General features: G+C 38.2%; 1 protein-coding gene across 5 annotated transcripts in view; it reads left to right on the top strand.

Annotated features, from left to right (window-relative positions):
• Positions 1-26859, top strand: part of TMBIM1 (transmembrane BAX inhibitor motif containing 1) — a 1047780-nt gene that overhangs the window by 40239 nt on the left and 980682 nt on the right. The gene's annotated exons all lie outside the window — the stretch shown is intronic.

The following is a 26859-nucleotide window of genomic DNA, read 5'->3' as shown; positions in this document are numbered from 1 at the left end:
TTTGGCTATATAAGTGCATCTCTCTGTTGTAGTGTTGGGTGGTAGGAGGAGGAGAGGGTTGTCTATGTATTTACCTGAATTTCATCACTTTATCCAGTTTGGCTACAGTTTGGAAATAATATAGGTCTTTGTCTGCATGATGTCCACCAAATGCCTTTGTGAAGTTGAACAGTTCTGTTGGATTTATCATGGTCACTTTTGGTAAATCTTAGGATCACTTGTTTTGAAAATGATCATCTTTGGAGGAAGTTTCTATTTGAGTACTAGGAATGTGAAACGGACAACTTGTAAATTGAAGTGGTGATCATGTTGTGATTGTCGTATGACGACCACCCATATCATCATAGAATTGGAAAGTAATGAAAAAGAAGCCAAGGATCGAGACACAAGTGTTTTTTTTTTTACTTTACAAAGTGTACAGTGAAAGTAAAACTTATTTTATTCTTTCATGCATTATACATATGATTTCTTTCTTGATGGCTATTGTTTACTTCATTACAGTTATCAAATCTTGCGTTGCCTGAAATTTCATTCCTGGACATTATTCTGCATGTATTGTTCCCATAAATTCTGTTTATTTTTATACAGTTTGCAGTTCCTTTTTCTAAAGATCCCACCTCTATTTTAGCTGCTTTACAACATTAAATAATTCAGTATTAGTTGGTTTAGATTTTGATTTCCATTTTCTAGTAATTGCTTTTTCTTGGAGACCATAGTATTAAACTCAGTAGGGCCAACTATGTCTAGGCAGTTGGGGTTCTTTATCCCAGCAAAGAAAGAATCCTTTCCTTACGGTAATTTTCTGAGAGACAGTGAATGTCTGACTGCAAATTATGCAGTTTGTACTAAACAACTTTCAATTAAATATACTAGGGGATTTACAAAGAAAATTCAATACAGTTAGTGTGTTTAGATTACTTAAAACAAGCTGCTTTTTCATTTAAGTTTTTGGGTACACAAGTTTTGTGGAATAAAGCACTTGTAGGCCTGGGAATAATTATTTGTAGTCTGAACTATTTTTTTTAAGTGAACCATCCCACAAAGAACCTAAAATGTTAACACCTAAGACTTCTAAGATGGCTTCACACTCAGTAACATATTAATTTCATCTCTTCCAGTGTGAAAACCAACTCAGAAAAGAGAGCTGGTGAATTTGTCTTTTTGGGCAAATTTAAGTTACAGGCTAGTAAGTGCACTGCCTGGATGCCCACAAAACAGGAATTTAGAAAACTTGAAAGGAAGTTGATTACAAAAGATGAGGCAAAAACCTTAGCAAGAAGAATCCTGCAGTTCAACAAAAAGCAGTCCAAGCTCTAGTTTTGGTGCAAGGCGTGGCTTCCAGTAATCTGGAGGAAAAATAAGTCAGATGTGCTCAGAACCGATTAAAATAAATGGAGCAGTGAGGGACTATAGCAAGTCAAATAAAAGACTGGAAAAAATGGAAGAAGCTTTAAACAGATAATCACATGAGCTGATAAAACTACAAAAATCAGAGGTCAGAATGAAGAAAAGGCTGGCTGAGTATGAGACTGTTCAAAAAAAAATCAGAGGTCAGAATGAAGAAAAGGCTGGCTGAGTATGAGACTGTTCAAAAAAAGATGTCTCAAATAAAAGCGACAAAGCAGGTAGGGAAAACCTGAAAGTTTCATTAACCCAGAAACTGGAAGGAAAAAAACTGTATTAATTTTATGAAAGCCTAAATCAGCTGGCTGGAATTTCACAGCAGGAGGTAATAATTGAAATTGCACATCGTGTGTATGCGCTAAACCTAGTTAAGAGAAAGCAGCACATACCTCTTTAATAGTAAAGATTCAATCCTACCAATCAAAGTTGATTCTGACAAAACTGTGACAGAAGGGCAAAGTACTAAAAGTAAGAGATGACAGAGTCTTTGTGGAAAATGATTACTCACTATATACTAGGATGAAGAGGAGTAACTTTATTCCAATGATCAGGGAATGTGGAGAAGCAGGTGTGAGATTCAAGCTGCTGTATCTCGGTATTTTCAGAATATTTTTTCCTGGAGATTCAAAATCACTTTTTGATGCAGAACATGTTAAGGAGAAAATGCAAAAGTTTGTCCAACAAAAAGTGAGCTATCAAATAGAATGGGATTCTGCTGCTTATTTTTCTGGTAATAAAGCCAATAGAGAAAATGCGCCAGTGGAACCCTTTCCAATGCACCAAAGGAAAATTCGTGAGAGACAAAAAAAAAGCACAAGAGTGACTAGAAAAAGGACCAGCGACTGGATATCGGAGATAGAGATAAACAGGAAGAAAACCAGCAACTCTGAATTTGATTAATGGTTTGTAATACCACATTTATTTATTACATTTGTGAAGTATGATACAAGAAAATCTGGAAATATTATACTTTCTGACTTGTGGGGACTCAAAAGCATATAGCCTACTTTGTCATTAATGTTTAGGTGATAGGAAGAGGAAGGAAAAAGCTAACTGCAAGTAAAAGAATTTTAACAGTATTTTTTTATATCTGACACACTGCATGCTATAAAGTAAAGCTTTTTCAGTAATTTTTGTGTGTAATAGGGATACTATAATAAACCGGTATCTATGTTATTTCTTCCCTTTCTTGTTCAGTTTTAAGAAATGTAGGCACAGTAATGTAAAAAGAGGAGAAAACCTGGACAAAGCAGTGTGATATAAGAAAAAATGATGTGTTTTTTTTCTTTTGCATAGAGGAATGATTGGATTAAGGCCTTTTTTCTTGATTTAATGACACGTTTTAGGGGTAGCTAGGTAAAAAAGGTACACCGAATATAATGAAAAGTTTCCCTCTCCACATGTGTATAATGGAAGGCAACTGTATATGGTTCTCACTTTTCTATTGAAAGAATCCAATAATGGGTCATAAAAATGGAATACTTTCAATGGCTAGGAGATTGTATTTTTCTGAAAGCATTCAAGGATTTTCCTACACCCGAATGAGTGAGTAATAAAGATAAGACAAAAGCAGACAGCAGTTGATGGAGGTCTTAGTGTAGGTTGTACCATGCATCTTAGCAAGGATAGCCTTCATTATAGGTTATTCAAGCCTGTGAGTATGGCTGTCAAGTTGGGACAATTGTTCTCATTAGAAAGGGTTAAACTTCATTATTTGAATATGTGCATAATTTTGTGTGTTAGTATTAAGTTAATCATTTTGGGGGTTTGCTTTTTTTTTACTTTTCAATAAAACAAAACGTTTTGTAAGATGTAACATAGGTTCAAATTGTTATGATAAAGCAACTGTATAAAAGATCAACCTGCCAAACAGTGAGTGCATGTAACACAAAAGCTGAAACTAGATATTTAAAAAAAAAAAAAGGTGTTGCACATAACAGGTGGGAGCAATAATGTCTTATCATAGTGTCACTTTCCATATTATCTTTGAATGGGAATGGTCTCACAGATGTATGCAAAAAGGAAAGAGTAGTGAACTATATTAAATGCAGAATGCAAATAACTGTTACAGCAGACGGATGTGGAAAGACATAATCATGTGATTTTGATAGAGAGGATTTCCGGATGGTTATGTTGCAGAATATCTGGGACAAAGAAAAAGGGGAGTACTTATATTAATTGGGAGAGGAGCTCTAATGATAAAAGAGCAGAAAAATTATAATGGTTAGACTTGCAGTACTAAGGGGGCTGATGGAAATGGATGAGTATGATGATACATATTTATATTCCACCTAAAACTGCTGCAGTAGAGCTTCACAACATTCTGGGAAAAATAATCTGCTTTTAGCAGGGAATATTGCGTATAGGCAGTGACTGGAATTTGATTTGTAACAGTGATGATGTATTTGGGTGCATAGAAGGGAAAATACAACAAGAGGGTAGATTTTTGAAGAAAGTTATGACCGTATTTTGTATGGGAAATGTGAATTCAGTAGTAAGAGTTTGGGCAACAATATGCAAATTCTATCCAAAGTACAACAATTGGGCTAGGCTCGACAAATTAAAATTCACAGGAACAACAAGTGCATTTAATTGAAAGTTTTGAGATGCACCCAATAACTATTTTAGATCACGCTCCAATAATAACTTATTTTATTACCCTGCATTTTTATTTTAAAATGAGATACTGGCAGTCGTTTCTCACCTGTCTGTTACAAAGAGAGGAATTTAAGGAATGGGAAATGGAAGTTATTTGGGAGTTATTACAGAAGATAGAAATTTCTTCTGAAAACATAGCTAGGAAGTGGGATAAAGTTAACGTGGAGTTTAAAAATAGGATTGAAATAAAAGTGAGAGAGATGGTTAAGACGTAACTATTTTGAGGGACTGACAAAGGTTAAAGTATTGTAGAATGGGGGAATCTCTCAGAACAAGAAGAAAATGCAATTGCGGAGTGCTAAAAAGAAAAATGGACTGCATTGACAATATGCATGACTTACAAAGATTACTGCTAAGCAACTGTTTTGAGAACATCAAAGCACAACAACTTTTAGCACAATGGCTCAGACAACAGGAAGTAGGAAGGGTTGTTGAAAAACTTAGGGATCCTATACCAAGGAAAATGACCGGAGATCCTGTAAAGGTATTAGATGTACTCAAAAATGGTGATGTATAGCCAATCTACAAGAAAGTCTCCATGAATAGATGATATTCCTGTGGAAGTTTGGAAGCTAGGAGGGAAGAAGGTGATGAAGATCTGGAAAGTTTTGTTTGGCAGTATTTTAAAAGGAAGAGGCAGAACAACATTCTGGAAGAAAGGGATCTATATTGATTCATTGAAGTTTCAAAACTTCGAAACTGATGTGGTCAGCACCATATCATCGAAGTTTTGAAACAGCGAATGTTTTAACGGAAATCTCTATAAGGGAAGATTTGCCTTTATTGCATTGTAGTGCGATCTCTGAGTTGGTATATTTAAGTAGCAGGGGGTGCAGGGGGGCTTGCCCTCCTGCTTCTAATGTTTAGGTAAGTTATTTTTTAATTTTTTTTTTTTTTTTCAAAACATTGATGATATGGTTTCAACCATATCAGATTTGATGTTATGAAGCTTCGATTATGTGATATAGATGCATAAGAAATCGATGGTAAAGACCTTTTCGATCAGCTTCATATAGGCCATTTCGATCCTGAACCATGATTATAAAGTGCTTTTGTGTATACTAACTAAAATGGCAAAGGTGATGCCAGAAAATTGATAAATATGGATCAATGTGGCTATGTGGAGAGGTGGCAAACATTTGACTATATTAATATAACGATTCAGCAAGTAGTAGTAAATGAGAGAATACCACTGTATGTGGGTCTTGATGCAGAAAAAGAATTTGACAGAGTAAGTTGTGGTTTTATGACTAGGGCAATGGAAGCAGTTGCATTCCCTGATAAATTTTATAAACCTGATTAGGAGGGTGGTTGAAGGATCAAAGGTGAAAATTAGTGTGTGTGGGGTAGGTGCATGGGGTTTCTCTCTGGTAAGCTCTGTTTGCACGGAGGAACCAGGTGGAGGTGTCCATTTTCTCCTTTATTTGCTTATTTAGAACCAAAAAAAAAAATGACTGCGGTGGTGGTGCTGCGGTAGCATTGTCGCCTCATAGTAAGACATTGTGGTGCTGCGGTAGCATTGTTGCCTCATAGTAAGACATTGTCCTGTTCGATTCTCAGCTAGAGCGTCTTCTGTGTGGAGGCATGCGTGAATGGGCGTACCTTCGTTGAAGGTTGTGTGTCAGGGCTGGCAACTCTGCATGTAAAAATCTACTGCCAATAATTAGCGGACCGGAGTTCCGCTGTGGCGACCCCTAACTGGGAAAAGCCGAAAGACACAACACAACAACATTGGCAAAGAGAATATGGGACTCAGAAATTCAAGGATATAATTGGCATGGTAGGCAAGAAAAGTTGGCTTTATTTGCCAGTGATATTATTTTATAGCTGGTAAAACCAGAAAAGGACATTTACATTTGGAGACTGTTTCAAGTCTTTTTGGGATACAAAATTAACCAAGATAAAACCAAAGGCAATAGCTGTAAACTACGTACCCATGCATGAATTGGTTCAACAGTATCCATATTTATAGGAACATTGTAAAGTGAAGTACTTAAGAAGATGGATTAAAAGGGATTCTGCAGCTAAGGATATGTGGGAAGAGACTAAACAAAAGATAATATAAAAACTGAGAAATTGGAAGCCGCATTTTATGGATAGTAAGATACAAGCAGTGAAAATGTTTTTATTCCCTTCAGTTTTTTATACCCAGGTCAGGCATATTTATCAACCAGAGGAGAAGTTGTGGATAGTAAGAGTTGAAGGGTTTTATCTGGGTGGGGAGAAGGGCAAGAGTCAAGTGGGATAAGTAGGTCCTTCCATTAGAAAAGGGTAGTTTGGGATTACCTGATTTGAAGGAATATTTTAGAGCTACACAATTAAAGTTTCTATAATTAGCACAAGCAGAAAGCTATAATTCAAAGTTGAAAGTGATGATTATGATAAAAATGGGGAAGTTCAACAAACTCCCAGGTATCCCAGGCAGGTATGACCCTAGCCTTGAGTAGCATCCTGCCATCACCCAGAATGATACCACAGTACAAAGACAAAATGATTGACTTCAACAATTGGCTAAGCTTCTGGTGTCATTCTAAGGGAATCCAGTATCTGTCTGCCTGGGATGACATGATCGACAGACCACAAGGCTTTGCCAGAGATGGTATGCACCTGTCGCCCTTGGGATTCTGGATACTGGCTAAGGCTCTTGCCACCCCTGTAGTGCCTTTTTAGGCAAGGTTCAAATGACAAATTCACCATCGTAACTGGTACAAGTAAGCAAAATCCTGAGGGTAATGCTACTCAATGCTAGAAGTCTAAACCTCAAAGTGCATTCACTCGAGGCACTCCTAACTTGAGAACATCGACTTCTGTGCAGTGACAGAGACCTGGTTCAAGGCTCCAGAGAGCACCCCTGCATCCAGGCTATAATTTATACCACACCTTTCGGCCACCTAACCTGGACCGAAACACTAAAGGTGGAGGTGTCGCATCCAGGCTAGTTGCTCACTATAATGCATTCGAGGTTATCCAAGTGCAACTAACTCTGGACAAGACCGCAATCCAAATTGTAATTTGCTACAAATCCCCCACCATGCCCCAGGATTCCCCCTCCTCATTTCTTGATACACTGGAAAATATTGGGGTACAACCCAACACCCTAATAATGGGTGATTTTTCAACTATCCCACCATTAACTGGGGAAACTAATCATGCACGAAATCTTTTGCTCAACGTTTTCTGGAATTCATAAATTCCAGTGCCTTGGCTCAACTTATCCATACCCTCTCCAGGGGCAGCAATATCCTAGACCTGGTCATTACCAACATGGGTGACCAGTGTTCCATACCAGAGGTCAGTTCCTCATTGGTTAGATCTGAAAACAAGCTAATCAGCCTGGACATCCACATCCCACCTCCACCCCCATTAGAGAAACAACCATAAAAAATTTCTCCAAAGCCAAATTCACACTTCTTAAGACAGAAGTGGCAAACCTCATGACACCCATGCAGATGGACAATAGAGGTACAACTTCTAATCCTACACAAATGCACTTTATAAGCACTTACACAAGTGCATGGATCATGTTATCCCTAAAAGAACCAAGATGCAATCCTCCAAAAAAAAAAAGGAAGCCAATCTGGTGGTCCCCTGCCATAAACAAACTCTACAACAGAAGAAAGAAACTGTTACAAAAAAAAGTAAAATCCCATGACTGGAAGAACTCCCTGGTCAGCCTCAGTAAGAAGCTGAGATCCCTCATAAAATCCTCCAAAGCTAGTTATGAAAACAAAATCACCACTGATTCTAAAGGCAACCACAAAGCATTCTATAGCTGTGTCAAGAATCTCAGTGGCAACACTCTGATCTGCCCTGAGTTACAGCACAATGGCACTAAATATGCAGAACCAACTGATCTTGCCAGCATCCTGGCAGATAGGTTCAGTGCTAACTTTACCCCCCCCCCCCAGAAGGGCCCATCTCTGTACCGGAAGAATGCATAGTTCCTGTAATCACAGCTGCACAGGTAAAAACCGCACTTTCCAAAGCCAAGAACACAGCATCCATGCGACTGAACAACATCCAAGGCTGCATTCTACATGAACTACAGAATGAACTGGCACCCCACCTAAGCACCATGTTCAATCATAGCCTCACCTCAGGCTTTGTGCCCACTGAATGGTACACAGCGACAGTTATCCCACTCCACAAAGGGGGAGCCACCACGGACCCTGGGAACTACCACCCCATTAGCCTAACAAGCATGGTCTGCAAGGCCATGGAACGTATCATCATGGAACTTATAAACAAAGACATTGGTCATCTTCAAACTCTGGACCCCACCCAGTTCAGGTTTGTAAAAGGCAGATTATGTCTCCTAAACCTGATTGATTCTTCTTCGAAGTAGTCGCCAAAGCCGTAAACTAGGGTAAGGTGGTTCACAAAGCCTATCTAGGTCTTTCCAAGGCTTTTGACATTATCCCCCACTCGGGAATTCACTAAACTAGGTATAAATCCCTATGTCACAAGATGGGTTGCCAACTGGCTCACTGACAGAACCCACACTGTGAAAGTAGCAGATGCCAAATCCGACTTCAGAGAAGTGGAGTACCACAGGGTTCAGTCCTGGGTCCTTTCCTGCTTAGTCTGTACTTCAGAAAAGTCGATACCAACACAGAAGGTCTTTGGCTAATGAAGTTCACAGATGACTGCAAACTAGGAGCCATAATTGAAACTCCTAACTATGTGGACGTCCTACAAAAGGGCTTCACTGAGACAGATGCCTGGTGTCTAAGCCATGTCCTCAAGCTCAATGCCAAAAAGTGCGTTGCCATCCACTTTGGTAAAAACTCTGTACCCTTGAGCTACCACATAGGTGGTAGTGTATTTTACACCGAAAGTGTGATAAGAGACTTTCGGACACAGGTGGACAGTAGTCTCTCCTTTGATAATCACATTGCCACAGTAGTCAGGAAATCCTTCTACGTGGCACACCTCATCCCAAAAGGTTTCTCATCCAGGAAAAAAAGAAGTCATTGTTCTCCTCTACTCGTCACTCATTAGACCCATTATAGAGTACAACGCCCCTTTTAGTATGTGCCTCACAAGACAACAACTGGAAAGGCCACAGAAATACCTCACAGAGAGGATTACCGGCCTCAAAACAGATGCCCTATGCAGACTGTCTCAAAAAAACTCCAGCTTTACTCCATCGCATATCGCCTACTCAGAGGTGATCTCTGCCTGACATACAAAGCTATGTCAAACTCAGAGCTGTTGGACATGCTCCACTTAAAGAAATCTCAGTGCTTCTGAGCTACACGCTCTAGGGACCTAAACCTTGTCACCACAATAAACAGACCATGCTGGAGGGATAGATTCCTGTCCCAGAGACTTCCCATACTCTGGAACAAATTACCTATGTATATCACACAAAGCTCCTCATTAGCATTGTTCAAGAAAACTCTTGATGATTTGATGGAAAATAGGAAATTCACCCCAGGGATCTGTGGCTCTGCTCGACAGGTGCACAGGAAAATAATTTTCTTGGGTGGCGAAAGCCTGGCTACCTTTTTGGCTAGGCTTCTATAGGCTCTAGGGCCGACAGCCTAGTACCTACCTGTGAACAAGGAGAAACTGGGGATTTTGGATGCAGATCTTTAAGGAGAATAACCATACACAGTATTATATTTATAAAGTAGCAGCATTCTGAGAACTAAGCCTCCACATGGATGGAGAAAGATTCTTCCAAAAGGGATGACTGCAATTAGGGGTACAAAGAATAGGCGGGGAGGGGGGGGGGGGCTTGAATTTACTGGAGAAAAGTGGCAAAGGAATTAAGGTATTGGAAGAAAATTAAACCAGACAAAGTAATGAAATAGAAAGAGGCCAAGAATTCATTTGAAATGCAGGCTAGAGATCTTCCCTATCAAGGATTGATGTCAGTCTTTAGGCAAAGAGAAAGAGAGGGATCCTAAGTAAAAGACTAGCACTGGTATAGTTTTTAGTAGACTCTAAGAAGCTGCTGTTCAAGGGATAATTTAGTAAGGCATATTCAATATTGCACGATAACTACAGGAATCAGTTTGAGTATTTTAGGCTTGGGAAGAGAGTTTGGATAAGCAATTCACAAAGAAACAATGGGGGGAATATATGTCTTCTTTTGGCTGTTCTCATTAGGGGTTGCCACAGCGGATCATCTGTTTCCATTTTTTCCTGTCCTCTGCATCTTGCTATGTCACAGCCATTACCTGTATGTCTTCTCTTACCATATGCATAAAGCTTATCTTGGGCCTTCCTCTTACCTGGCAGCTCCATCCTTGGCATCCTTTTTCCCAGTATACCCAGCATTGCTGCACAGCACATGTCCAAACCAACACAGTATCACCTTTCTGGGTTTGTCTCCAAACCTGAGCTGACCCTCTAATATGCAGATTCCTAATCCTGTCCATCCTTGTCACACCCAGTGCAAATCTTAACATCTTTAACTCTGCCACCTCCAGCTCTGACTCCTGTCTTCATCAATTTCACCATCTCAAACCCATATAACAGCTGGTCTCACTACTCTCTTGTAGACCTTCCCTTTCACTCTCACTCTTACCGATACCGGTCTGTCACAAATCACTCCTGACACTCTTCACCCACTCCACCCTGCCTGTACTCTCTTCTTCACCTCTCTTCCACACTCGCCATGAACTGTTGATCCCAAGTATTTAAAATCATCCACCTTCACCAACTGTACTCCCTGCATCCTCATTATTCCTTTATCCTCCCTCTCATTCACACAGATGTATTCTGTTTTAGTCATTTTGACATTTCACTCCTCACTAGAGCATATCTACATCTCTCCAGAGTCTTCTCAACCTGTTCCTTATGCTTACTACAATTCAGTGCCCTCCACAAACATCATAGTCCATGGGGACTTCTGTCTGATCTCGTTTGTCAACCTGTCCATCACCACTGCAAATAAGAAAGGGCTCAAGGCTGATCCTTGATGTAATCCTGCCTCCACCTTGAATGCATCCATCACTCCTACCGCAGACCTCACCACTGTCACACTACCCTCGTATATATCCTGTTCCACTCTTACATACTTCTCTGCCACTCCCGATTTCCTCATACAGTACCACAACTCCTCTCAAGGCACCCTGTCATATGCTTTCTCTAAGTCCACAAAGACACAATGCAACTCCTTCTGACCTTCTCTGTACTTCTCCATCAACACTCTCTGAGCAAATATCGCATCTGTAGTGCTCTTTCCCAGCATGAAACCATATTGCAGCACAGTAACGATCACCTCCCCTCTTAACCTAGCTTCCACTACTTTTTCCAAAACTTCATGCTGTGACTGATCAATTTTATCCCGCTGTAATTACTACATCTCTGGACATCATCCGTATTCTTAAAAGTCTGTATCAAAACACTTCTTCTCAGCTTCTCTGGCATTCTCTCACTTTCCAAGATTTCATTAAACAATCTGGTTAAAAACTCCACTTCCATGCTTCCACAGGTATGTCATCTGGACCAACAGCCTTTCCATTCTTCATCCTCCTCATAGCTGTCCTTGCTTCCTCCTTGCTAATCTGTTGCACTTCCTGATTCACTAGCCCCTTAAAATCCAACCTTCTTTCTCTCTCACACTCTCCATTCATATTGTTTCCATCTGCTCAACACACTCTCCTCACTTGAGTATATTCCCCTTGTTCTCCTTTATCACTCCTACCTGCTACACAACTTTTTCTGCTCAGTCCCTCTGTTTAGCCAATCAGTACAACTCCTTCTCTCCCTCCTTAGTGTCCGGCCTTTCATACAGCTCTCCATATGCCTTATCCTTAGCCTTTGACATCTCTCTCTACCATACACCTCATCTTCTTATACTCCTGTCTATGTGAACTCTCTGAGAATGCCACTGCTTCACCAATCTCTCTTTTTCTGTGTACTCTCCTGTACTTTCTCATCCCACCACCAGGTGTCCTTGTCCTTATTCCTCTGTCCAGATGTCACACCAAGCACTTTTCTAGTTGTCTTCCTTGCCAGCTCTGCTGTAGTTACGTAGCTATTTGGTAACTCTTCACTGCCACCCAGTGCCCGTCTTAACTCTTCCCTGATCTCCACCTCACAGTCATCCTTTCTGAACTTCCACCATTTGATCCTTGGCACTGCTGTCGCTCTCCCCCTCCTCCTCTTCTTGATCACCAACGTCATCCTGCAGACCACCATCCTATGCTGCCTAACTATGCTTTCCTCTGTCATTACTTTACAGTCTCCAGTCTCCTTCACACTGGCCTTTCTGCATAGGATGTAATCCACCTGTGTGGATCTTCCTCCACTGTTGTACATCACCCTATGCTCCTCCCTCTTCTTAAAATACATATTCACCACAGCCGTGTCCATGCTTTTTGCAAAATCCACTACCATCTGAACTTCTCCTTTACACCATACCTACTCATCACTTCCTCTTTCCCTATGTTTCCTTCACCAACATACCCTCTGAAATCTGCTCCAGTCACCACTCTCTCACCCTTGGGTCTACTCCCCACCACTTCCTCCAGCTCACTCCAAAATTTTTCTTTCTCATCCATTGTACACCCAACTTGTGGAGCATATGCACCAACAACATTCCTCATCACATCGTTAATTTCCAGCTTCACAAACATCACACTGTGCAACACTCTCTCTCTCCACCTCCAAAACCATCTTGTCATACTGTTCCTTCAGGATAACCCCTTCCCCATTTCTCTTCCCACCCATACCATGACAGAACAATTTGAACCCACCTCCAATACACCTGGCCTTACTCCCCTTCCATCTGCTCTCTTGCACGCACAATATCTCAACCTTCCTTCTCTTTGCCATATCAGCTAGCTTTTTCCCTACACCAGTCATACTGCCAACATTCAAAGTTCCTACCCTCAAAATCAAACTCTTAACCTTCCTCCTCTCTCCCTGCCTGTGGGCATGCCTTCCCCCCTCCTCTTCTCCTTTGGCCAATGGTAGCCCAGTTTCCACCAACACCTGGTTGGCTAACAGTACTGGTGGTGGTCGTTATTAATCCGGGCCTCGACCAATCTGGTATGGAATTCAGTATTGTTGTCCACATATATCATTTGGCAAAGGTTTTACACCGGATGCCCTTCCTCACATAACCCTCCCCATTTATCTGAACTTGGGATTGGCAAAAAGAAATACACTGGCTTGTGCATCTCCAGTGGCTGGGTTATATGTATGCCTCCCAAATATGCAACAAAGTCTGGAATATTTACAATCTTTGCTTGGAATTGATTGCATAGGTATTTTTATATTTCAAAAGAATGTTTCTTCAGCTAGGTTGCAAATGTTGGAGGGGCAATGGGAAGAAAGAGGTTACTGAAACATGTTTTTAAGTAATGTGTTGACAGACTTTAAAAATTCCTTGCAGAATCAAAATAAATACTGGGTGAGCAAATTGGTGCAATTAAGGAAATTATTATTTTTTTTTGGGGGGGGGGGGGTTACAGAATTGGAATTGCCTAGACATAGTAAGGCCTTGCTGAGTTTAATTCTGGTGATTGCTAAAAATCAGTTACCAGAAAATGTGTATCAAAGTCTAAACCAACTGTACTGGAGGTAGTGAATATAGCAACAGAGCTAAAACGACTAGAAGTGGGACCTTTAGAAAAGGGTAGGAGCGAATTGCATAGAAAAATGGTAATTGTGGGAGCAATACGTTCAAAATAATGTTTTGGAGGAGAACTGAATGAGTTTTGTAATGTTTGGCAATGACTGGATAGATTATAAATGATGTATAACATTTGCAACTGAAAATGTCAATATCATTTTTCATTTGTATAAATGTGATTGCCTACATCATAAGAGATAATTTAATAAAGATGTTTCTTGTGATGTTTCTTGTTTAAAAAAATATTTTGGCAACTAATGCTTTCCTTGATACACAGGGTCAGTCGTAATATATATTAGCTAGCAAGTCGCTTTGGAGGAAGAGGCAATGACTGTGGAGGTGAAGATGCTTTAGGAAACTGTACACAGTACTATACAAAGCATTATTTACCTAGGCTTTTTGGAACATTTCCTAGTCTGGCAGAAGTACTGTTGACTGAATCAGAACATCAGTTGTATTTGGAAAGATTTAAGTGCTGTATCACATAATTCATACCACACCCCAAAAAAATTGTAAAGTTGGAAGCGACAGTAATTGCACTGCATGCAAAAGAGTAAATTATTCTCTCCTTGTTTTGTAGTAGTGTATTGAGATTTTACTACAATGGAAGGTTTAAATTTTTATTTTAAATCCCAGTCCTGGGACGTCATGATCTTCCAGATTGTTGAACTGTTAAAACTGCTTCCACTATGTCTCCCAGAGTTGCAGTTGATTGAAACATCATCTGGACAAAGGCACCTCATCAGAGCTTCAACTCCATGAAAAGTCTATTAGAAATATTTTTGTAGCGGTGTAGCCCCCAACACTCCATTTACTATATATTAACTTCTATGGTCTCTAAGCTGTAAAATGGCACTACCATGCTGATAGCGACTTCTAAGTTGAATGCCTGGGACTTCAAGTTGTAGAAGTTGATGTCTTGTCCAGTTAACTCTACAACTAGAAGGTTAACTGTTCAAGTTGCCTTGCAATCTCCACGTCTTCCTTCCAAGCAACTTGGTAACTAATATTATATGAGAAGTCATGTGCATCAAGGCAAAGCATTAGTTGTTAAATTATGTCTTCTTGGGATGGTTCTCCTTCTTTATGGAACAAAAATAGCACTGATTGCAGATGATTTCTGTAGTCGTTACTGTTTTAGGTTCACAGTGATGGCCTTTGAGAAGATGCATTACTGTGATAAGAGCAGTGTAGTTCCCAGTTAGAGCTGTTTGCAAATCTGTATGTCATCCTTTCAAAAGTCCATTTTATGGGACGTTTCCATCTTGTAACTCACAAGTTGAAAACTTAAGGAGCACGGTTATGATTTTAAGAGGAAAATGTCAGATGATGCTTAAGTCTTGGGTGATGAGTTAAGCATGCTTTGAAATGCCACAGTTTCTTAAAAACTTATTTTTTGTGATTGATAAAGTTGACAGAGGTGGCCCATTAAAAGACTTCCTTGAAAGTAAGGAATTAAAATGGCAATGAGGTTGAATTCTGGAAAATCTCCTGGCTTAAATGATTACGTTGCTCTACTATGTTCATACCAGGTTAAATGAAATTTTTGTTCTTGTACAATTTTCATTAGCAGGTTGAATTTATTGTATTTATCATCTGATTTAATTGTATAAATGTTGTGAATGTGATTGGTGTATTGATGGTGTAAAAAATCTGGATGAAAGCAATTAACCTTGCATTAAAATTTTTCTCTGAGTCATTGCTGGTCATTTGTCTTTATTCGGTTGGTTAGTACCATTTGGGAACACAACATGGTTATTATGAAAAATTATGGAGAGAATAATTCTGATCTGTAATCTCTTTGTAATGTACGCACTGTTTCAAGCATCTTTGCAAAGAGCTTTGTACAAGTGATGTGCCTTTTCAGTGTTTAGGTCTAGTACTTGGTACCATCTTCATACAAAGTGTTTGGGTTTAGCAGATCTAAAGCACCACATATTTATGAAGGACATGATAGTGTGAAAATGTCATCCCCTCCTTTTGATGATTTTTCTCAAACTACTTGACGTGATCTCACTCACCAAAGCACACTTCAGACTTTTCACTTAGTTTTAGTTGTAGACTGTGTTCTTCCTTAGGTCATTGTTATATTATTATGAAGGTATAATATTCCAGCACACTCATTTTTGGTTTGTTCTTGGTATTTAAATGATGATTTTTCATAGCACATTCTGCCCACAGCAGCAGTAATAGCCCCTTCATACAAAAGAGTACAACTTCAGAACTAATCTAATTGAACAAATAAAGGAGGGAGGTGGCGCCTGAATAGAATGGAAAAAAAGCCTAAGCAGTTCGGTTCAAGTACACCAAATCATTTAAAAATCATTTGAAAAACCTAGGAAAGTGCCAGACTAAAGTCCTTCACTGCAGAAGGGTTCAAACAAAAAATCTTGGCAGTCTTCAATACTTTAAGAATTAGCCTTTTCAAAAGTCTTCTGTAGAAAAGATTTGTCTCAGTAAATCAACCATGATACATGTGTGGGCAGTTTAGAAAAGTAACTTTACCTTCTCCATGACAAACATTTGTTAATATTCAGCAAACGACTGTACCACATGGTATTCCATGTCCACAATTCTACTTTGTTTTGTAATATATTTAAAGGTTACTGAAAAGTCTGCAGCCAAACTACACCACCACCTTCCACAGATTTCACATTTAAATGAAAAGTCCACCCTTTCCTCCAGTATAACTCAACCCATATTTATTATTATTATTATTACCTACAATATGGTTCCACTATCGCTAGGTACAAGAAACCTGTCAGTACTTACTTTCCTTGGAATCAAATGGAAGGGAAAAGCCTACATACCCATTTTTTCTGAGAACTTCTGACACTTTGAATTGGAATTTGTTTTTGCCTGCATGGCATACCACAGACAGTATGCTCTGTCAAGTATTGCCCCAAAGTCTTAGGCAATTAGGCATACTATTATCAGTAGGTTAACAGGTTAGTAGCAGCTGCTATTTATATAAAAAAATAAATAAATAAAAAAGGCAGAGTATTGGGAGTTGTTTTTCTACTGCCTTTTTAACAAACAGGAAGAGAAAATTATCCATGCACATAATTAATAGGGTTACCATCTGTCTTTTTTTTCTACAGAACAGACCTGATTTGTGCATTTCTGCTCTTTTGGGAGGGGAGACGTGATAAATGGCACATTTACTTTTTTGCATTTTTTTTTAAGTGATATTTTCTGTAAGTGCAACAGTTTTCTAAAAAGTAGTGTTAGTGTTGCACAAAACTGCTTTTTTCTCATGATCAGGTATTCTGGTTCTTCTGAAGTATTGGTATGTTGCAATATAACAAATTAAAGGATAGCAATGTAACAAAGGTGGGGAAAATGTAATGTTATGAAAGCATTTGTGTCTCACTTAAAAACTCAACACAAATTCGAGAACAGATAGTTGTACATTTTTTACTCTACTTGCAAAATGCTGTTGAGCAAATCCAAGCATATTAGCACATTTCTTTGTCATTCAGGATTAAAATAAACCTCTTTCTACTGCTGTGGCAGAAGAAACTGGTGTGTAGGAGAACCAGTTCTTTGAAGTGTTTATTAATAGCTCTTGGATTGCAGTGGGCAGCTCTGATACCCCAGGAAGAGTTAGGGGGAGGGTCTGTCAGTGCTCACAGAATAGGACTACATCCTTGCAAATGCCTGCAATTTACATACTTTTAGCTGGAGCTATATAATGTTTGTGAATAATTTACAACGAGCTCTATAAGCAGCTATCTTCATAAGGATCTGTCACTGCTATGGAATTGGCTACATAAGAACTTTTGCCTAAACCTCACTGAAATCTGTGATGCTCATTAGAATTTCCCAGAGACTGACTAAAGCTTCTCCATTCTCTCCTTAACTAACATGAAGACTAGAAATCCGTTCCAAGTCACAGCATGAAGAATGCACTGGCACGGTAACAGTTCACCGAAGTGTCTCTATTAACCACAAAATTAAAAAGGTTGAGCGCTTTCATCTATTTAAAATAGACTTCATCAGAACACTGCTTTTAAAATCCACTCAGTTTAAATATGTTTACCAACCAATCACCTACGTTTCTCAATTAATTACTATTAAAACCTTAAAGTGCACAGTGCATATATCCCTTGTCCAATACACCAATACAAATGAATCTTGAAAACTGAATAAATAATTTCATTAAAATCTTAAATATATTTAATAAAAAATATACAAATTCACAAAGCTCTATATTTCATCCTGGATGTGGGACACTTATAATTAAACATATAAATAAGCTCACTAGTCCATCCTAGTTAGTAATAAAGTATATGTACTTGTAAAAAAAGGAATATATATGAATTAAAAACATAATACCAATTATCATAGATCTATCTACTATTCTCTAATATGGGTTTGATAGATATGTGGTCATTAATACCAAGGTACGCGAAGGCATTTAATTTAATCTGCCATCTAGCCGCCTCCTCCCCTAACTTTTTCTTTATACTACCCCCCCCCCCCCCAGGGTTACTTTTAATTGTTTCTAATGTACCAAAATGGAAAGCTGCATAGGTTTTACTTGCATCCAAATGCCTCCATAAAGTGTTGTTTTTGTCCTTCTTTTTCATGCTGTAACAGTGGTCATATATTCTATTTCTCGGACACCTATCTGTCTTTCCTACATAAAAACAAGGACACTTAGTACATTTTGCTAAGTATACTAGGTGTTTGGTCCTGCAATTGCCCTTTTGAAATTTGACCACTGTCATATTAACATCCTCTAATTTAAGTGAGGAAGTATTTATAATTAAACTACACTGGTTACATGTACCACATCTTGTGGTGCCTCTCACTACCTCCTGGATGTTGTTTATTATTTTTTTCTTTTCCAGCTCAATTTTCATATTTTTTTCCATTTCTTGATACAAACTTAGGTTTATCCCCCACTACCTTGAATACATTGCTGTCAGTTTTTAAAATATTCCAATTCCTCAAAATAATTTTTTTAATATCACTACTATGGGGTGCAAATTGCAGGACACGAGCCTTAGTGTACTCTTAGTGTCTTGATTGTCATTGCCACTGGTTCCACCTCCTCTTTTACTAGGTCCACTACCAATAAGTGGTTTATATTTTCCCCCATTCTTTCTTCACATATTCTACAATAGCTGTCCAAGCACGACAATTTAACCGAAAGGAATGAAAATTATGTGCGAAAAAATAAAACACTCCAGGACCTTATTTATGATTTTGGAAAAAAACTTAAAATGCTTAAAAGCCTACAACTCGACAATGTGTATTTGAAAAAATGTCTAGACACTGGTATTGTCCCTATGGGACTAAGATTTTTTAAATATCCTATGGGTATTGATATGGATGTAGCCACTATTGATGAATGTTCTAAAATGTCTGATAATTTTGGTTTTACTTTCATGGGATTTATAGTAACTTATAATGATAAAAAAATTGTATTTTAATGGCTGAATTAGAACAGCTAAATGATACTATTTTGAATGATTTTTTACATGATGAATATGAGATGTATTTTAACACTCAATACACATGGGACGAAAATCAAGTTATGAAGCAATATGAGAGGAAATGTAAGAAGTTGAGAAGGGATATGGAACAATATGAAAAGGGTAATGTATACAGGTGGGAACAAGTTAATAATAAAAAAGTATGAACCAGACAAAGGAAACTGGTCCACCGCAGAAATCTGACATTAGAAAGTATAATAAAGGAGATAGGCAAGGAATGAAGCCCTCTACCTCCGATTTTTTAGAGGAGGATTTAAGATGGGGGAGAACCCACAGGGAGCAATATCAAGGGAAGAGAAAGTGGAATACAAACCATTGGGAAAAGCAAGGGCGGTACAGGGATCAAAACCTGCAGAGAAGAAATTAAGAATTGTTAAGGTGAATAATATTATTAATAGTTATGGTGAATTTAACATTTATAACTACACAAATATTGAACTCAAGGATGAACATTTTTCATTACTTTCCAAAGGGATGAAATTTATTCCTAATAATGATACTAGTATAGTAGACTACATTGTGGATTTTAAAAAATACCTTGGGAAACTTAATTTAGCTGTATTTTTTAATGGTAAGAAGGGTATGGACAGTCGGGTGTTTAAAAAAAGTGTATTTACACCCCCTTTGAACAACACTCTTGCCACCTATGAAAAATTGGTAATTGATGAAATATATGAATACGGAAAGAAAGGAAGATTACTTAAAAGTAACCATATTTTGAGTAGAAATGAACTCACAATACTGAAAGAAATTCAAAACAACAAAAGTATAAGGGTTATGAAACCTGATAAAGGGGGAGGGGCAGTAATTTAGGATACTGAAGAATATGTAAATAAAATTAACAGTATTTTACTAAATTCGGGAAATTATGCAATATCATCCATCAATGAAGTTAACATTGGACACCATAAAATTGACCTGTTTTTGGAAGATTTATTATTGGATGATAGAATTGATACAGATTTGTATGAATTTTTAAAAGCTGAACATCCTATCATTATCACCATTGTGGGGATTCCCAAAGTGCATAAGGATTTGGACGATCCCCCCTTTCGACCCATAATTTCGGGAAATAAATCAAAGACCTTCCCTTTTGGGAAGGTAATTGAATGGCTGAAGCCTATATATAGTAAAATTATGCATATTGTGATTGACTCATGGGACTTCTTGGGGAGACTACAGCCAGATATGGTTACAAATGACTTGAGGCTAGTCACTATTGATGTATTCGATCTATTTTAGAGTATACCTCAACAAGAGGGATTGGCAAGGTTTAGTAATAGTATTAGGAATTATAGTAACTTGACTTGGAACAGAACCTCCCTTATATTGGAATTCATGGATATTGTCTTAACGCATAATTACATTATTTATGAAGGTGAATATTATAGGTTCATAGGTTCATAGGTTCATACTAGGCTATGTGCCCTAGGGCATTTATAAGCCTAGCCAGAATGTGTTTGGCTTTCGCCACCCATTTTAAATTTATTTTGCTATGCCCTTTTTCGAGGTTAGTATACTGTGCCTCTGTCTAACAGTGACACAGAAGAGATACCCGGGGTAAACCTACGATCTCCCATCCACTCATCAAGATTCCTCTTGAAGAGAGTCAATGAGGGACTCTGCCTAACCTGGACTGCGATTTTATTCCAGAGTGAAGGGAGCCTCTGGGTTATGACTCTGTCCCTCCAGCATGTCTTATTTATTTCAGTGCTGAGGTTCAAGTCTCGAGCGCGTAGCTCGATGGGATTTGGATTTTCTGAGGTGCAGCATGTCCATTAATTCCGGGTTGGACATGGCTTTATACATCAGGCACAGATCGCCTCTGAACAGGCGGTATGCCACTGAGTAGAGCTGGAGTTTCTTTAATCGGGCAGCATATGGCATCTGTTTGAGCCCTTTGATCCTCTTGGTGAGGTACTTTTGGGGTCTTTCCAGTTGCTGCTGGTGTCTGGTAAGGTACATCCCAAAAGGGGCATTGTACTCAATTATGGTCCTGATGAGGGATGAGTAAAGAGGCACGATGACCTCCCTTGATCTAGATGTGAATCCCTTCATGATTAGGTGGGCTATATAAAATGTTTTTCTAACCACTTTGGCTACGTGGATGTCAAATGAGAGATTGCTATCAAGTTGGGTCCCCAGGTCCCTAATTACTTCTTCTGTACTTAATAGATTACCACTTGTGGGCACTTTGTTTTTGCCAAAGGGGATGACTATACACTTTTTGGCATTTAGCTTGAGGCCATGGCTCTGGCACCAGTTGTCTGTTTCTATGAGGCCCTTTTGGAGGATGCTTGTGTCGGCTGGAGAGTCGATTATGGCGCCCAGTTTGCAGTCATCTGCGAACTTGGTCAGCCACAGTCCTTCCGTGTTGGCCTGTACCTCCGAGAAATATATTCCGAACAAGAGAGGTCCCAGGACTGAGCCTTGTGGGACACCACTTGTAACTGGTTTGGAGTCTGACATGGCTCCAGCAATTCTAACCATGTGGGTTCTGTCCTTGAGCCAGTTAGCAATCCATCTAGTAACATAGGGGTTTATATTTAAGCTGGTGAGCTTATCTGTAATGCCCAAGTGGGGTATTGTATCAAAGGCTTTTGCGAGGTCCACGTAGGCTGTGTGGACCACCTTCCCCTAGTCAATGGCCTTGGTGACTGTTTCAAAGAAATCAACCAGGTTTAAGAGGCAGGATCTGCCCTTAACAAAGCCGAACTGAGTAGGATCCAGTGTCTGTAGGTCCCCAATATCTTTATGAGGTCCATGATGATCCTTTCATAGCTTTGCAGACCAAGCTAGTCAGGCTTATGGGGCGATAGTTTCTGGGTTTTTACTGAATTCTTTCTAGCCTACTGATACGATCACAATTCACATGCAGATAGCCATACAACCCTTGCTCAGAGATCCTATCTTCTATTACTCCAGGTTTGTACAGGAGTTATAGGACTATGGAATATAATGATGATGCAGTCTGTAGTTCTTTCATGGTACATCAGAAACTTATTTATGTGGGTAGTGTTAGATGTAAAGTGCTACATCGTGTCATTTATGACTCGTAAGTCCCTAATTTATGTGGTACTAGCCAAAAACTACTTTATTTAACATCTAAAGAAAATTGGATTTGGTTGTGAAAGTGCAGAGTCAACTTTTTGCTGTTAATGCACCCCGATATACAGTATGTCCAGGTTTTTGGTACACTCTGATGATCTTTGTTATTGATGAAAAAAGCATAACATTTTTAGCCCTCTGCAGTGTTTAGTCACTAGGTGTGATTAACAACTGGATTTGCATGTGTAAAACATTAAATATAAAAAGGTTTGGGGCACATTTTACAGTACACCTTTGTGAACTGAGTAGGTACTAACTAAGGAGTAGGTGACCCTTACCCAGTCAGTTCTGGGAATTAAGCACTCTCTTATCCATATAATTATGTGGGGAAATGTCAAAAGAACTCAATCTTTCAGAGCAGCTCAATGTGACATACTGTTAAATGCTACTAACAAACTGAGGTAACATCTACATTGACAGCAATGACACTGATGGCAGGTTCATAGGAATTTGCTTGGATTAATATACATGGTCTGCTTTCAGTAAATCTATGATAGTAAATGTTACACCCCCAGTTTAATTTCTCCAAGATTTTTGTTTTCTAATAACATACCAGGAAGGGACCCTATTCCTAAGTCAAAGTATGATGAAAGCTCATGAAATTAGTGTTGTTTCAATCTTTGATGTTAGCCAAAAGTGCTCTCTGCAGCACCCACAATGCACCCAGAACTGACTATCTGTAATACGTAGAGCGTTACATGTATCAGATGCATATCTAAATACATCTGTATTTTCTATTTTATGAGACCAATTGCTCCTACTACTATTGGAAGTGTCTGGGTATCCTTCCTCCACATTGTCCTCATTTTTGTCTGCAGACCCTGATATTTTATGACTTTGTGTCTCTCTGTATGTAAAACCCTGCAATCACTGGGTGTAGCACAGTCAATGATAGATACTACTGTTGTGTTCTTTTCATGGACTACAATATATGGTTTTCTCTCATCTGTATTTTAAATTGTTGGTAATGGGTGCTCCCATGTGATATGAACATTGTGGCTCATATTTCCAGTGCTTCTCAGCTACTTAAGTATTGTAATGTTTGCAAAATTCCCCAATGCAATAGCCTTGCCATATTATTATGCGTTTCAGTATATATACCCTCTGCCATTAGTATATGACACCCAGCAACAAGATGTGCGACTGATTCCATTAGAGAACCTGCATTTATCTTTTTCTCTCACATGTTCCAAGGACTTTGTGAACCCCAGTGTACGAAGTCCACTGGCCATCAATATTGACCTTTCATCTCTCGGTTTAAAATCACTTCTCCTTAACCATTCCTGTATCAGGTCCTGACTGATATGAGTTTGTTCCAGGAGTTTTTTTGTACTTACAGGTATATTTATGCCTTTTCCACATTTCTTGCATTCTCATCTGTTCCTTCTCCTTATATTCTTTCTTTTGATCTTGGTACATTCAGTGTCTGCCTGATTTTTATTTACTTCTGGTTCAGTTTCCATTTCCACTTGACACCAATACGCTTCTACTAAATTAAGCAGGGAAGTCACCTTAGACTTGTTCCTCACATGTTTTAAAATTTACACTTTTGCATCTGGTGAAATCTGTAGATATGTATGTAGCCCTACTATTGCAGATCTATATATGTAATTATTTCCAATGAGGCCCGTACATCCTCCAGAATGAGGAATATACAGTTTTGGTATATACTGATTTGTATATAACATTTGATATTGTGAAGCATTTTTGTTGTTTTCCTGTCCAACTGATGCAATACCTTTTAAGGCCTGTCAATCACCCTAAACCTTTCACTGTTGTATCTGGCGATTTAAGCAGATATTAGAGAGCAAATTGGTTCATAACTTGGACGTTGTTCTTAGGTGTCAGGGTTGTTTTGAATTTTAATTTTAGTCTTCTAAAATATTCTTTCTGAGTTTTGTTTGCATTTGTCCATGTGTTATTGTTGGTCATTCATCATTTCCCAAATATTTATATGCTGTTTCCCTATTATATACTAAGAAAAGGGGTAGCTATGGGGGGTGGCTTGCACCCCCATTTTTGCAAATTTGTTTTTATTAGATTGGGAAACCGAATATATTTTTCAAACTGATTGGTACAATAAAATGAATTGCTACCTTAGATTTTTGGACGATATCTTTTTAATTTGGAAAGGGGACATAAGAGTTAAATGAGTTCAAAGAATATCTAAACACTAGGACCAGCTATTTAAAGTTCACCTTTAACGTCGAGAGCAAATCAATTTCCCATTTGGATACTCGCATAACTAGAAAGGGGGAAATTTAAATCTAATGTCTTTAGAAAAGACACCTTTAGTAATTCATATTTACAATATTCTAGTTGCCATCCGTGTTGTCAAAAAAGGAGTATTATAAAAGGTCAATGTATTAGGGTGGCTAGAATGACTTCAGAATATTCAGATTTGATAGTTGAATTAGATTTCATAGGAGATTTGTTTAAAAGTAGGGGATACCCTCTGGTGATGGTGACAGATATTGTAGAATATGTGAAGAAAGAATGGGGGAAAAATATAAGCCAGTTATTGGCAGTGGACCTAGTAAAAGAGGAGGTGGGAACCAGTGGCAATGACGATCAAGACACTAATGAGTACACTAAGGTTTGTGTCCTGCAATTTGCACCCCATAGTAGTGATATTAAAAAAATTATTTTGAGGAATTGGAATTTTTTAAAAACAGACAGCAGTGTATTCAAGGTAGTGGGGGATAAACCTAAGTTTGTATCAAGAAGTGGAAAAAATATGAAATTTGAGCTGGAAAAGAAAAAAAATAATGAACAACATCCAGGAGGTAGTGAGAGGCACCACAAGATGTGGTACATGTAACCAGTGTAGTTTAATTATAAATACTTCCTCGCTTAAATTAGAGGATGTTACTATGACAGTGGTCAAATTTCAAAAGGGCAACTGCAGGACCAAACACCTAGTATACTTAGCAAAATGTACTAAGTGTCCTTGTTTTTATGTAAGAAAGGCAGATAGGTGTCTGAGAAATAGAATATATGATCACTGTTACAGCTTGAAAAAGAAGGACGAAAACAACGCTTTATGGTGGCATTTGGATGCAAGTAAAACCTGTGCAGCTTTCTATTTTGGTATATTAGAAACAATTAAAAGTAACCCCAGGGGTGGTAGTATAAAGAAAAAGTTAGGGGAGAAGGAGGCTAGATGGCAGATTAAAATAAATGCCTCCGCGTACCCTGGTATTAATGACCACATATCTATCAAACCCATATTAGAGAATAGTATATCTATGATTATTGGTATTATGTTTTTAATTCATATATATTCATTTTTTACAAGTACATATACTTTATTACTAACTAGGATGGACTAGTGAGCTTATTTATATGTTTAATTATAAGAGTCCCACATCCAGGATGAAATATAGGGCTTTGTGAATTTGTATATTTTTTATTAAATATATTTTTTAAGATTTTAATGAAATTATTTATTCAGTTTTCAAGATTCATTTGTATTAGTGTATTGGACAAGGGATATATGCACTGTGCACTTTAAGGTTTTAATAGTAATTAATTGAGAAACGTAGGTGATTGGTTGGTAAACATATTTAAACTGAGTGGACTGTTGACTGTTCCGGTGTACTTTTTGGTTTTCTAACTAACATGAAGGTTAATTTCTACATGTGGTAAACAAATAAAAGTATCCTGAAGTTATAATTAATCAGAATCGCTCCTTTAATCCTGTGTGTGTGTGTGTGTGTGTGTGTGTGTATAAAATACAGTAGAAAACAAAATACATAGATTCATTCACCTACGTCCCTATTCTGAAAATCACTGCTTGAATATGCATTAAATATAATTGGTTCCCAATTACAGCAGGAGCCTCGTTTGTTCTAAATAACCTCACATTTAAAGTTTTGTATAACCAATATTGTCCACCTTTAAGAAATAAACTTCATATAAGCAACGTGCCTTACTCTTAGAAACTCACTCATTAGATTCCCATTTACACTGGCAGCATATGAAAGATCCTTCTCTAAAGCACTCAGAAATGATTTGTCAAAAGACTTTCATAGTACCATTACTTTAAATGCTTTCAAAAAGCAACTGAAAGAACACCTGGTTGAAACAAATAAATGTGACTGCTTTATTAAACCTATCTAAATAGTCCAGTATATGCACAAGATACATAACATTTTATGTCTGGTCATTTTTTTCCCATGGAGATATCCATTATATATTATGTTAACATATTTTGTTTCTGTATCATTTGGCACCATTTGTACTGCTTTTGTGACTTTTTTAGTTTTTGCCACTTGACCTAGAGTCAGTCCTGAAAAGGGTCTTTGGACAAGTGTACATACCTGATTAACAAAATGAAATTAAATATTACCCACCACCAGGATTTATCAATTGTTGAAATGGTACTTGGCATCAGTGTGCGTCAGCTATTGAGTTGTATGTTAACTACTAAATGGGTTTCTATGATCCTCAATTTCTGCTTTGTAATGGAAGATATAAGGCTGTACCACAGTATTTATTTGTTTTTATCTGTGTTACTTGCTCTTCCTATTGGCATGCATGACTGAAACTGTTCGTTTTGAACTTGCCCACCATCCTAGGTGACAGTGA

This window comes from Protopterus annectens, chromosome 6.part1 (genome assembly GCF_019279795.1).
Source record: "Protopterus annectens isolate FY-2018-M chromosome 6.part1, PAN1.0, whole genome shotgun sequence".
NCBI lineage: Eukaryota > Metazoa > Chordata > Ceratodontiformes > Protopteridae > Protopterus > Protopterus annectens.
This window is presented reverse-complemented; position numbering and strand designations above follow the sequence as displayed.